At 42.6% G+C, this 14,617-nt stretch overlaps 1 protein-coding gene across 6 annotated transcripts in view; it reads left to right on the top strand.

Annotated features, from left to right (window-relative positions):
- arhgef25a (Rho guanine nucleotide exchange factor (GEF) 25a) overlaps positions 1-14,617 on the top strand; it is a 42,636-nt gene that overhangs the window by 11,366 nt on the left and 16,653 nt on the right. The window lies entirely within an intron of this gene.

Genomic DNA, 14,617 nt, shown 5'->3' on the forward strand with positions numbered 1-14,617 from the left:
GCACGCACGCATGCATGCACGCACACACACACACAAACTTCAGAGCAAGTGAAAAAAGTTCTACAGAGCACAGCTCAGTGAGGAACCGGAAGGAGGACATGGATCATGCATTCTTCCAGTAAGGATAGAGAAGAGGGAAAGAGCCTGCATGTGATTTGGAAGGTGACTGTCCTCATCATGACGAGTTCATGTCACTCAGTTATGTGCGGCACGTGGATGAATGAATCACGCGGGGGGGTCGGGGGTTGGGGTGGCTGTGCTACGCTGAAACATTCCTCGACCCAAAACAGTGGGGAGCAGAAGAAAACGACAACAATCCCCAGCAGCACCCCTGTCACTGTCTTCCCCTCCGTTTGCAGTAATGACGTGCAACATAAATAGCAGCGGTCCACCAGAGTAGTGTTGAGTTAAAGCAGCAGGTGGCATGATATGTAATAACAACAAAGTCAGATGAGCAGGCACAGTCGTCCATAGGCAGCCGTGGTTGTTTGTAGTTTATACAAAACTCAGGACTCGGTGTAACCTTGAGCTTAGAGCAGGAAAAAAAATCGTCTTAATGTTCCTACCTCTTTTGGCCTTTCTTCTCTGTTCGTTTTGCCATCTTGTACACATGCATGACCTCTGCCACTGTGGCTCCAAGGCAAAGTTAAAACAACAGCGGTGTCTAATAGCAGTGTACGATTTTATGCTGTGGTGGCACGCTGTGCGTTTGTTCCCTTTTACAAGCGTACATCAAAGTTGTAAACAGTGGACATACCCTTTGAAGTTCAGTACTTAGCAGGGGGGGCTTTCATAAAGTAGATTTTCATATTGCTGGCAAGCATTGTTGAATGCATACCTTAGATTCCTTCAGTTTAATCTCTTATGTAATAGATATTCTCCTTTTCCATCGCCTGCAGCTCCCTTCTGCATCTCTACCATGTTATCATAGCAAATACACACACTTAGATCAAAATATATAAACATGTGGGGGACTGGAGGAATGAAACATTTCAGGCTATTAAAAGAACTCTCAATAAACCTATAGCAAGAACATTATCCCAACAGTCAGGATTTCCTTAAATATATTTTAGTGTATTGGCGGGGGTGGGGGGGGGGTGTACTTTGGTCCACTATGAAAAGATGAGATTTTAAATTTCTATTTTGCAAGCTGAACAAGAGAAATATGAGCACTCTATCCTGTCTGTAAAAGCCATGTGTGCTCTATAAAACCTCCTCGTGGAAGAAAGCACATTTTTCATGTTGCGGCTGGCTTTTGTGCTCACATACTGTACTGCTCTCTCCATTAATCTGCACAGCAGTTTCTCTGATTAAAACATGGGGGTCCAGGGTCAGCTGTAGACTTTTATATTATTGAAAAACTGTTTCTCTCTCTGTCTATTAAAAAACCTGATATTATTCGATTCTTTCCTTTCTTTATAATTGTATCTCATACTTTTGTGAGATATCACATATCTGACTTTCCCATTGTTTTTACTGTGGCGTCTACAGGACAAATACTGAATAATGCAGACTTTTTTCCGTTCCTCTCCCAAGACATTGTTGTTTCAGGTGAGGCACGTAACTGTATCAATTACCATCTATTTGTCTAAAGCATAAATTTTTTCAAAAAAGGCCCAAAGTGGTGCCTGCACTGTCTTAGCTGAGATAATCAGAGCGGCAGCTTACTATTAGCTCCCACATCCCTAAGTCTGATATCAATAGCAACAAAAGAATTTCCTCTTTGTTGTCATTTTTTAAAATCATGACAGGCCGTCTTTGCTCTATTGTCTTGGACGCAACTGTTTCCGATGCATTTCCATCATTCATTGATTCCAAATAAAAAAAAAAGCCTGATGACTGACTTAAGAGGAAACTATCATGTGCGGTGTGATTCATTCCCCTACTTAGGCGTAATGGCACTTACTTGCAGGCCGGGTGATCACATGCACTATGCTATTATGTCACACCATATGTGTTCCTAGTGGATGCCTATCGCTTAGACCAGCATACTCACACTTGACTTTTCAATGGGTAAGCTAAAATAAGTTCAGCTGCTCACAGACTAAATGAGTCGCACGGGACAGTCTTTAATTCTGAATCTGACCCGTTTGCTTATATGCAGAAAGAGACTGCAGCTGAATCAATGTGGCATCATGCTGGCTACCCTGCCGGACTTTTTTCACATCTTAATCAATATCCAGTGACACGAGTGCAGGGGCAGCGGAGTCCTTATTAAGTTAAGAATGTGTGAATGGGTGTTATTTGCACTGTGTGTGGATTTGTGTTTATCGCAATACCGACGAGCGCTAGAAGGTAGGAAGAGTTGGAGGAAATGTCTGACAGAAGAGCTGGGATTATTGATCTGGGCACTACTCATCGAGATGGAGAGGGCAGGAAGATGGACAGGTGGGGAGATGGGTTTAATGAAAGAGAAAGGCATGTATCATTTTAGCTCTGATACCAGCGGTAGTCTGCACAGCGCATTAGCAGATTGGCTTCCAGAGGGCCATTAGTGGGGCCTGCTTCCCAGCAAAGACTGTTGACAAACCATTTGAAAACAGATGGTATGCTTTGTCTTATATTGTCCACGGTGAGCTGAATTCACAGCCCAGACGGCATAAAAGCAGGTAACCTAATTATTTATCAAATGATTTATCTGAACAGAGAGTTTGAGTTTGGGGAAATATTTTGTAATATGTAAAGGAGAGGTGGAATGGACAAGTGGACAAGCACTGACAAGGCCCTGACTGCAAACGTCTGTTCACGCCTTTTTGAGCGAACTTTCAAATCTTGCAATCAGAGGAAGGAATTCACATGCTGTAAAGACCACTGATGATGGAACCATCAATGTTCTCCTCACACACACACACACACACACACACACACACACACACACACACACACACACACTGATAATGTTAGGAATTACACCCATGCAATTTGAGCTAACACGTCTTATCTTTTCTGTGGCACAGCCTCCCACACATCTAATGCTATTTGGGATGCACCCTCAAGTAAATCTAGCACACATACGTGCAGACTGTCAGACAGTAACCAAACAAAGATAAGGATGGAGCAGAGTTAAGATCACACTTAGAGGCAGATACTGTAATAGGCAGACCATATGGGAAAGAGTACTTTTTATACACATTTATATGTCTCAGTTATTCAGTGGTTTCTTTTTCCACATTGTTCCCGGACTCGTTCCCGGTTCCCACTCCGGGTCGGGGACGAGTTCCTGCCCCAAGTGGAGGAGTTCAAGTATCTCGGGGTCTTGTTGGCGAGTGATGGGAGAAGGGAGCCGGAGATCGACAGACGGATTGGGGCTGCAGCTGCAGTAATGCGGACGCTGCACCGGTCCGTCGTGGTGAAGAGGGAGCTGAGTGTAAAAGCGAAGCTCTCAATTTACCGGTCGATCTACGTCCCTACCCTCACCTATGGCCACGAGCTGTGGGTAGTGACCGAAAGAACGAGATCGCGGATACAAGCGGCAGAAATGAGCTTCCTCCGAAGGGTGGCTGGCCTCTCCCTTAGAGATAGGGTGAGAAGTTCGGCCATCCGGGAGGGGCTCAGAGTAGAGCAGCTGCTGCTCCACATCGAAAGAGCTGAGGTGGTTCGGGCATCTGGCAAGGATGCCTCCTGGGCGCCTCCTGGGTGAGGTGTTCCGGACATGTCCCACCGGGAGGAGGCCCCGGGGCAGACCCAGGACACGCTGGGGAGATTATATCTCTTGGCTGGCCTGGGAACGCCTTGGTGTTCTCCCGGATAAGCTGGAGGAGGTGGCTGGGGAGAGGGAGGTCTGGGCCTCTCTGCTTAGGCTGCTGCCCCCGCGACCCGGCCTCGGATAAAGCGGAAGAAGATGGATGGATGGATGGTTTCTTTTTCATTAACATATTCCTCACCTGCTTTGTTCCACAACTGAGGCAACAAGCAGCTTTACCTGTGTGTGAGAGGGTAAAGGTCACATGGCAGCAGTCAGGGTAGGGCAACAACAACAGCAATAATAAAACTGTTTCCATCTATGGATCTGTCGGTGTCTCCATAAGTATGTTTGCCTTTCTGCTACTGTCACTTATTTCTTTGTGTTCCTTTTCTTTAATGATCCTCCAAAGAAGGAAAAGGGTCGGCGTTGTCTTGCATATGCATCTATATGTGTTCCCTTTGCATCTGAGAGCGTGTCTATTTGTGAGTGTTGGGGGCTGGTGTTGACTCATGCATGCAGTGTGTTAGGACAAGAATCCCCCACAGCAATGACACATACGCTCACACACACAGACACACACATATATTTACATGGTTGAACGGCAAAGACAGGGCGAACGAAACCAAAGACAATCATTAAAAAAACAAAAAAAACCACCCCAAAACATACACTGATATATGTGTAAGTTTAAATTAGCTTCAAATTGAAAAAATGATTAGCATCAAAGGCCTTTGGGGCAACTTGCATCGTCTGTATCGCTGCCACGGTTCTGCATTCAGCCGTAGTAAACAGTTGCTGCGCATTCAAGCCATCGAGAAAATAAGAAGCAAAAACTCACAATAATCTCACATGACAGGCAGCGATTAAAATTTAGCTGCTCCACAATGTTCGGCATCAACACGCAGCTCGTAAAATAGAATAAATCACCGAACATTTATTTTTGTCCCTTCACAGATTAGTCAGAGTGCATGATGTGCTGCAGACCTCGAGGTGGTTGGGTTCAGTGTCTTGCTCAAGAACACGCGCTTTCACATTTCATCAGTTTGGCCGCCGTCAGACAAGAACTTGATCCCCGCAGCGAACCTGGGACCCCGCGATGTACGAATACATTTTGATAACAAGTTGAGAGTGCTTTTGACAGAAAGCAGCACTGCTGGCAAATGCGGGGGGCGGGGGGACCAGTGTGTCTTTTTATGTCTCAGCTAGAGAAACTTAGTTGTCATCAGCTTATAAGGCAGACTTCAGACATTATGGAAAAAGCAACAAAAATAGCTGAAATTGAAGGTATGCTAGACTGCTGTGGCTCAGCTCTGTGTTCAGCACTCTGAGATATTTTTAAACTTTGCACCCCAGCCCACCCTCCACCTCGTCATCTCTTCTTGCCCTCCCACCAAACCCCCAGCCTCCTTCCCAGCCGATCTCCACCATATTGTTTCTCTCTTGCAAAAGCGAAGCTCCCCAGCTGGATGAAGAAATCAGCCAGCCTGAATTTGAGCTGAATGTTGCGTGATCTGCTGGCTTGGAATACGAAGACCAAGTGGAGCTTTAAGATCACTCCTGGGGCATTCTCATTTTCTCTCTCCTCCTGCTTCTCTTCTTCATTTCTCTCCTCTCCTTCAACTCCCGCTCTTTATTAATTATTTTATTATCTATGCCCTTTCTCCTTTAAAACAAACACACATTTATATATGGATAATGTATTTTTACCACATCCCTTTCTTTCACAGTTCATTGTCATTTCCTTTTTGCTCTACTAAACTGCCTTGCCCTGACATATTTGCAAGGCTCCCACAGTCTTTCCTTCCCTTTTTTCTCTTCCTTAGGACTCTGTTTGTAAATGTGCAGAGGAGAAGAATGAGGGAACAAATTATGAAACACAGGAGTGCATTCCATACCTTGTTTAGAAAGAATTCTCCAACAGTGCAGAGGGGGAGAGCAGCGACTTCCCCCCCGTGATTCTACCCCCACTTTCAGTCCATATGGCTCTTTTTATACCTGCCTCCTTTTGGGGGGGAGGCTATAATGTTTGCTCTTGCTTTTCTAATACTCAGCTCTTGCTTTCATGGAGTTTTACTCCTTCTTTTTTTCAAAACAGCAGCCGCAGTATAAAGACTTGTGAGTGGTGTGAAAAAAGTTTCAACTTTTGACTCTGTGCATCTTTTCATTTGGCGAGATTGGAACATGCTTGCTGTAAGTCTTAGCAACAGGTTGACTGCAATGATTGCTGTCGTGTCCCCTCTGGCTGTCAGAGTGGAGAGATTTTGGCTGCTCTGTTCTGCAGTTCTCTCCAGAGAATACTTCACAGAGGCCTCAGTGAGAAACTTTCCAAAACAGTGCACAAGGCAAGGCAACACAGGAGCTGAGCATCTTACTTACCTTGTGTTTAATCAAATTTACTGTTGGGACTGTAGTTCCTCGCAGCCTGGGATCAGCTTATAGAGCATTACTGTTTGGTTCACTTCTAACCTAAATTTGCCATCATGTTTGTCTCTGCGCCTCACTAGAGGATAGTTCTGCGAGTTCATGGTTTATCAGTTGCACAAGAGTCTCTGGGGTATCTTAAAGGGACAGTTCACACCAAAATTTAATTTAAATGTTTTCTTTTGCCCGTTTTGGCGTCAGTTGACCAGTTATAGAAGTGTTGATTGTAGCGATGTCTGTCATCTGTTCAGTATAATGGAAATTATGTTTTCATACGTTTAAAAAGCTGACCTGCTTAGTCAATAAAAAAAAATGCACGAACATTGTTTTGAGCACTCTAATGGCAGCTATTATCCATCTACTGAATCATACCTGGGCCATGTCACTCTGCACAAAGAAGCACATCTGCAAAGAGGATTGTGTTAGGCACAATGGGACAAGCTATGATTATTGCTGTTGTGATGCTAGCTAGCTGCACACTTTGCAGTTTCTATATGAAAGCGCTCACAGCAGGGTTGGTGCATTTTTTGTGCTGAATTGCTGTTGATTTTTTCCAAATAATTATTTGTCACTTTGATTTAGTTCCAATATAGCTGACAGCAGGCAGTTATGTCAAAACAAGTTTACATCAAAACAACCTGGATGCATGAATAATTCTACAGAATGTAGAAAATATAAGCAAAAATAATTTAGAGGTGTACTGTCCCTTTAAGCATTTGTAAATCCCAATGAATACTGGGCAAAATAGAGTTCTTTTCAAACTAATAAACAAACTTGTATGTTTTTACTGGGAATCCACAGCTAAGAAAAGCAAAAGATACAAGCAAATACTTCCATAAAGTTTTTGCATTGTTAAATAAGCTTTCCCCCGTGTTTCTGCCTTCTACACTGGACTGGAGAAGACAGCAAACCAAAAATTGACCTGTTTCCTTCTTATCGGCCAGCAACACACTGATTGTCAGTCAGGCACCACTGATTGTTACTATAGACACAGCTTTCTGTTCATAGCCTGCAGCCAATACGTAAGGATTAAAGCCACATTGGTGGACTCAAGAGAAAAACAATTTTAAAAAATGTAAAAACATCCTAATGTGTATTTAATAACCCCCCAAATCTTTAGAATAAGTTTTTATTTATGTGCAAAATTTACATTGTAGCAGCCAAACTAAGACTACTGTAGCTGTTACTTTATAAATGCCAAATTTAGAAACATTTGAGTGTCTGAGTGTGACTTTAAAGATTTGCTTTTGCCGTAACAATCTAATTACACTAGCTAATAGTTCACAGTATTATATATATTTGGCAGTATACTCAACACTTGCACATTTTCTATTGCTTTACTTAACGTTAATTATTCAGTTTCGTTAACCTACAGGAAAACTGTCCACCTGATGGATTTGGCACAGGTGGAACTGTGCCTCGGGTCGCCCTCAAACACTCAAATGGATTTTGCGTATTCATAAGATGCCCTCTTAACAGCCATATGGAGAGCTCTTGCTCAAAATGCAGGATCTGATCGAAAAGAGACAAAAGCTGACAGCTGCAGATGGTTTTCTTGAATTCAGAATAAGCTTTTCAGAAGCATCCTTTGTGCCTCTGGCATTGTCTTACTAATAAGCATAAGCCAGGGAAACATTTGCTGGGTTGTCACTGTATGAATATTGATGCAAATCTACAGTAATCATTGTGCTTTGTGTGTGTGTGCACGTGCAAGCGTGTGTGTGTGTCACAGACAGGTATATGTTCACGAGTGTATTGCTATGTAAAACAAGACTGAGTGCGTGCGCCCACATGTGTAGGTTGATTTCTTGCTGATGGCTAATCTTTTGTGCGGCTGTCCCTCACTCTCGCTCCTTCTGGGTTTAGTTGCTATGGCAATAAGAGTGGGGAGAGGTGGAGAGCTATGGAAAGGAATGAGAATATGTGTCTGGAAAGCACATCAAGTCTGACTGAGAATCACTATGCCAGCACATCTTTAGGTCTCGAGGTCGGAACTGTGTGCCCCATTACAATGAAAGCTGAGATATTTGTTTTTGCACACAAACCTCACATGCTTGCTCCAAATACACAACATGTTCTGAACGCTTGGATGCTCAGGATATAATTTTATGAGAGAGCATATCTGAGACAAGAGAAGTTAGACAGTTTTGTGTCAAATCAACAATTCACATTGTTGACTCAGTTTGTTATAAAGCCGTCATGGTTACTTGCAGTGCAGAGCACTGACCTTGTGCACAGCCAGCGACAAACAGCAAGAGCACAGTACTGGAGCTGTCAGGCAGACTGGGGCCAAAGGAGAGGCTCCACATACCCGCGACCCAGCGTGCATCGCAGCTCTGTCTCCAGCTCTCCTTGGAGGCCTCCTGACTGGCACTGCCATATGAAATCACAATCGCTTTTAATTTGCTCGTTGTTTTCGACCACCTCAGGCTAAATGGCAGCCTTGTTTACCCTCAAACACAAGTGCCAGCCATTTGTTCTCTGACTTTTTTTTTTAGAGTGAGTGTGTGTCTGTGAATGCGTGTGTGTGTGACTAGATAATCATAGTGATGACCGACAGTACCCAGGGTGTGTGCTTCCTATTGCTAAAAAGGGTAAAAAGAGTAGTGCTGATCATCACTGTGATTATCCGGGTGCACATACATACATACACACACACGCACACTGGCACAAGATATACACACAATTGCACACACACTAAATCAGAGTGCCATGCAGCGCCTGCAAGGTCATTTAAGTACTTTTCCAACCCTCATTTTCCCAAAATGCCTCAAAGCATTTTTCAGTGCACCTCATATAAAGACTGAACAATCTTATGGTTACTTTGGGAGCACGAGCGGTTGATATATATCCACCTACAGGAAAACATCCATTTCACAGTTTAGGTTTTTTTAGTTCTTGTTTTGGGAAAAGAAAATTGTGATTGTGACGTTTTAAGCTGCTGCATACTTCTACTAAACAGTTCCTATTCATTTCTCCATTATTTTTGTAAGAACAAATTGGCAGATATTTTATAATATAAAATATAAGCAATAAATTGACAGTTAAAATGTTGTCCAGCTTTAACAGCTACAGGGTTAAAGTAATGTAAAAATAAATGTAGCACTAAATATAATCAAATATAATTATTGATAGATTACATACAAATAATATCAAAAAATAAAAGCATAATGAGTCATTTTGTTTTTGGTGTGCTAGCGCTTCTTTACTAGAGCAAAACAGGCAGTTGCTGCGTTGATCTTCAGCCTCTGGGCCTCGTATTGTACATGTAACGTGCACGGTATCATTCATGATAAACAAAGGATGTCTGTTTAAATATTTTCTTCTTCTCTGTCAGATCTCAATCTCATATCTTCTTCTTCTGGAGAAAGCTCCCCCAAAAACAAAGTACTGTAGTAATGAGAGAAAATTACTTTGACAGTTTATCTATTTAAGGGAAAAAAACATGTCCGAACACCCTCAACTAGAGTTGGCTATTGTTTGAGATGCAAAGTAAGGGGAAAATATTGAGAAGCTTATCACGTATCAAGCTGACAAGGATTTATTTGGTCCATCTCACAACTTTAACTGATCATAAGAGGAAAAAATAGGGAAAAGGTTACGGCTGTCAATAGGTGGGCATCATTCAGAAACAAACCTATGGAGGTGAGATGTTCATGTGTGTGAAAGATGTGGTCTACAAGAAATGAAAGTATTTATATGAATTTATTAAAATCAAATCCATTTGTTCTCTTTTTCTGCCTTCAAACTGAAGCTGTGCACTTTGAAAAGCAACATTTATAGCACATTTAGACTTTATTAGTTTTTTTTACTTATGCTACGGTCACACCAGGGGAACCAGGGGGTGGAGACCGAAATTACTGCAACCATTTACAATAAACTTGTGATCTCCTTGACTTCTAAGACAGTCAGTGATCTTCAAGGGGACTTTGGTGCATCAAGATGGCGATAAAACTGCAATAACATGGAGTCAGTCTGCTGTCAGTCTGCTATTAGTTGACAATCGAATGCACCTCAGGAAATTACAGCTGATGTGTTTGTGATAGAAGGGTAATTAAATGTAGTAAATCAGCGAAAATTGCAAATCTGTTCTATCTGTTGCAAACCTGTTGCTGTCCACATGCACAGAGATTCAAATTAACTACTTACATTCAGAGTACAGCCAAAATCTTAAATCTCTCAAACAGAAATTGACAAATTCCTCCAAAACTAGTGACATAATTATTGTTGGAAGGCGATTTAACTGTAAAATGGCATAGGTGCTCTGCAACATTGCTTTTAAATAAGAATATGATCAGAATAAAACCAGTTGGCAACCAGAGGAGTCGAGTCCCCTGTTACAAAGAGATGCACAAACAACAAGATGTTGCCAAATTGTCTGCATTTATTAAACTGGAAGGAAATTATTTGCAAACCTTCACCAATCTGAGAGTGATTGCAGTCAGTTTGAGTCAGACCACCACTGTTTGGAGACAGTTTGCTTCCCACCAAGTGACCTGTTGCCATGACTACTTGCATTTTGTTGCCAAATATAAAAGAATTGAACGTACTCACTGGGTAAACACCAATATTTCCCAGCTACATTGCCATCTTACCATAACTCTAGTGTGACTGAGGTTTGGGCTTGTACTGTTCAAATCTTTCTTTTCACTTTCATACAATTGGAATTTTTTTAAACTTTAATGAGTGAGAAAGCTTGAGTTACATAGTAACTGGGATCTGGAGTTTAGCAGTTACTGCATATGCAGGGTGTAATGAATGACTGTCTCAGAGTAAGTAGAGCTGAGCTTCTGTTGCTTGAAAGTTTCTCCATTGGTAACAGTTCAGTGAAAGCGGGGCAGTAAATGACTTGACTCTGGCTCTTGATTAAATTATTGGATCATGATTTGTGAATATGGGACTTTCCATCTCTGAATACCTGTTGATCCTGTGGTGCTTAGTTAATAAATCTGTGTGAAATGGACCACACTGCAACCTTAATCCCCTGTATTTGATTCTGTGTACTTGTGGAGGTTTAGTTCCCCAGAGCATAAATGAATAAAGGCAGTGCCAAGAATCTGGCAAGTCTCTCTCTAAGTGGTTCTAGAGGAATGTCTGGAGTTTTCAAGGCCACTAACCACAAACATGGTTCCAGTCTCTCACTGTACACTGCTGGGAGCTTGCAGACAGTCTCTGTGGTGAGACTGCCGTCACAGCCTCTTTTTTAAAATTGCAAATTAAGAATCAAGTTGAAAGAAAATGCTGATTGAAATCTCAGGTGAGATATCCACAACCTCTGCCACTTTGACTGCACTGCTATACTCCCACTGACCTGATTTTCACAGTCAGTGGCAGCAGTAGTGGTTTAGATCTGACTATCAATTAGAGCTGTTTCATAATCCCTCATCAGGAGAAGTGTCTGATTTACTCTTTCACATTGTTCCACAGACAAAAGGATTAATGCCAGCGTGTTTTTTTTCGGTCTTGTTTTTCTGGTGACTGGCAGCACTTTGATGCATTAAACTGATAAAGAATATGCCACAGAGTCTGGCTGTGGGCGATGATGGCAGGAGACTGACTCTGATGGCTTGTTTGCGTGTCACTTGATGTGTCTAGCACATATTTCCTTCTGTGCTCTGGGAATAACAGTGGTGTGTGGATGTGTGCGTATAAACTAGGTCAGTAGGAGGACAGGAAGCCACTGTTCACTTGTCTGACTGCAGTGTGTCACTCCAAAGGTTTGACACGAACACACTCACATATGGCACACACAAGGACGACAAGAGTTGAGCTGCTGCACATGTCTTTGTTGCAGTGCCCACAGTTAAAAATCAGCACAGTTCCTGCTTATGTGCACTCAAGTGTATGTCGCTTGTGCCCTCATGGCCTTCCTTCCGCTCGTCTCGTCAGTGTTTCCTCCCATACTCTCACTGAACTTCTTAACTTTAATCACACTGGCATCCTTTTGCCCCTCTGCTGCTTAATCTTTATACAGAATCCCTGCTCTTCCCAGCAGCTCACCCCATAGCCTCTGCTTTAGACTGTCAGAGGATTCCTGAGGTTGTGGATTCAGTTGCTTAAGCCTTAATACCAAAACCAAAGATAAGAAAGGAGAATAAAAAAGGATTAAAAACTTTTTAAAAACATTATTATTTTTTACTTCTGTAGCGTTGTCTTCTCTGCTAGCTTGTTTTGCATGTCGAACTTGTGCTGCACTCAGCAGCTTCGGGGGCAGTGCAGTGGAGGCCATTGCATAAGAGGAGGGAGCTGTGCAGTGTCCTGCTCCCAGTCATTATCTGAAAAACACTGCAGTGCACAGAGATGCAGAGGGTAAGAGTGCGTTAGAGTGCCAAACGGGGTGGCAGAAGGAGGAACTTATCGTGGAGAAAAAGGTGTCAGGGTGAAAAAGAAAGGAAGGAGGGAGGATTGAAGGAAAAGCCAGAAAAAGACGAGTACAATTTATGATTTGAAATGTTTCATTGTAAAAAGCACCTTGGTTAGAACATTTTCCGTCATGTGCTTCAGGTACTTGCCTCGTGGTCTTTCAGCTCTTTCGGTTTGAACATGAGTGCAGACCGGGTCCTGCTGGTTGATGGAAAGGGTGTCCATTTCCTCTGAGTGGGTGAAATGTAATATAGCAGCTGAGTCTAGGCTGAAGAGCATAAGGTGGAGAGGGCAGTGAGTGAGAGAGAAAGAATCGAGAAGATAAGTATGGTGCTGTGTTAAGAGTTGTTAGCAATGACGCGGGCGGGCACCTATGTGTTGATTGCCACAATTCCCCAGAGCTGTAAGCCACAAGGTGCTAGTATTGAATGGCAGCTCTAAGTTTGTCAACCTCAGCAGGATATTTGACATGTTTGCCACAGTGCTGAGCAGCAGGATGCTCGCCTCTAATGCTGTGTATTGTTACACTGACAGGCTGATGACTCTGGATAACAGGTTGACAGCCTGCACCTGTGCGCCCATCAGGAGAGCCTCTCTGGAAAAAAAAAGCGTATGGGCACCTGCATGTCTGCTTATTTCTTTTTTATTTGTGGAGTCCAGTAATGCCTAAATTGCCTATATGATCCCGAGAGGCATGGGATTGACAGGGAACTCCACAGTGGAGGGGGCTGTGAAGTTTGCTCCATTAAAGCCAACGCTTTTAGCCTGATTTGTTGGCTCAGCAGCACTCACTCTTCAGCTAATCAATAAACAGAAGTTAGAGCAGACTTCTTCTGGTGGACGACCACTTAGCGCATATCTATCTCCATCAATCACCTGAAAAGAGGGGAAGAGATTTGCTTTCTCATTTTTCTCTGCTTTTGCATTTCAGACATAAATTAAAGTAAATTTACTCTTGACTCATCCATCCATCATCCATCCATCCATCCATCATCATCCATCCATCCATCCATCATCCATCATCCACCCATCATCCATCCATCCATCATCCATCCATCCATCCATCTTCTTAACCAACTTGGGGACTTGGAGCCACAGGAGTCTATCCCACCTGGCATAGAGACAGGCAGTCACATGCTCTTATAGCTGTCCCTGCCTTTGATTCAGTCACATCTAACTCAAACCTTCATGAGAACAGTGAATCATAAGTTTTCCCTCTCCACATGACTGGACAAGCTGTGCCCACATATAGTCATTAGATAATTCAATCAGCTATAAGTGAATTTAACTGTGGTAATAACAAATGGTTGACTGTGAACCATACAAAAAAGGACGGACGTGAAATTATGTCGTGTTCAGCAATCAATAGATTTATCAGACTGACCTTTGGAAAATTAATCATTCACTATATTGACAGAGTTTGAGGATTGCTTAAGTTTATTAGCATTCATTAAACAGCTGAAGATTTCTGCTTCTCAAACGAGTAACTCTTTTTTTTCCTTGGCTTGAATTATAGTTAATTGAACTAAACTGGGTTAGGCTGTGCTTGAGCAAACAAGACATTTGATGAAGTCACCTTAGGTTTAGGAAATAGTGACAGACAGTTATCTGTAGTCTTGTGCCAACTTATTAGTTGCTTAATCTAGAAACCAACTGTGAGTTGAAAAAGAAAAATTGCTGCATAGCTGTATTGACTCTGCAATACCGTACAAATACTAATAGTGAAAGATGGCTCTCTTAAGTTGCCCTCTTAGATGATGTGGGCTGTCTCTTTTCTGTATTGTGACCGACCAACACTAAGAAAAATCTGGAAGTGCTTTGCAACAGATACCCACTTGGCTACAAAGTTACACAGTACAGCAATTTTGGATGAGCCTCCCGCCCCGGCACTCGCTCATCCTCTCAGACAGCGAGTGGGCGAGTGGTGAAAACCTAGCATTAACAAATCACCACAGATCAGGGCAGCTTAATGCAGCCCTTTTCCTCCTGTGCCCTTAACTCTTAATTGTTACAAGCACATAAACAATAGTCAAGTTGCATTAACAAAATCAGCGCGGGTAATCTTTTCTTTGTGGTGCCATTATGGAGATGAATTTCAGTGGGCACTATCAGCATGAAGCAAAGCAGGGAAAGAGTGGGAAGGATAGT

Source organism: Haplochromis burtoni, unplaced genomic scaffold (assembly GCF_018398535.1).
Source record: "Haplochromis burtoni strain Fernald_Lab_line unplaced genomic scaffold, NCSU_Asbu1 Contig_9, whole genome shotgun sequence".
Classification (NCBI taxonomy): domain Eukaryota; kingdom Metazoa; phylum Chordata; class Actinopteri; order Cichliformes; family Cichlidae; genus Haplochromis; species Haplochromis burtoni.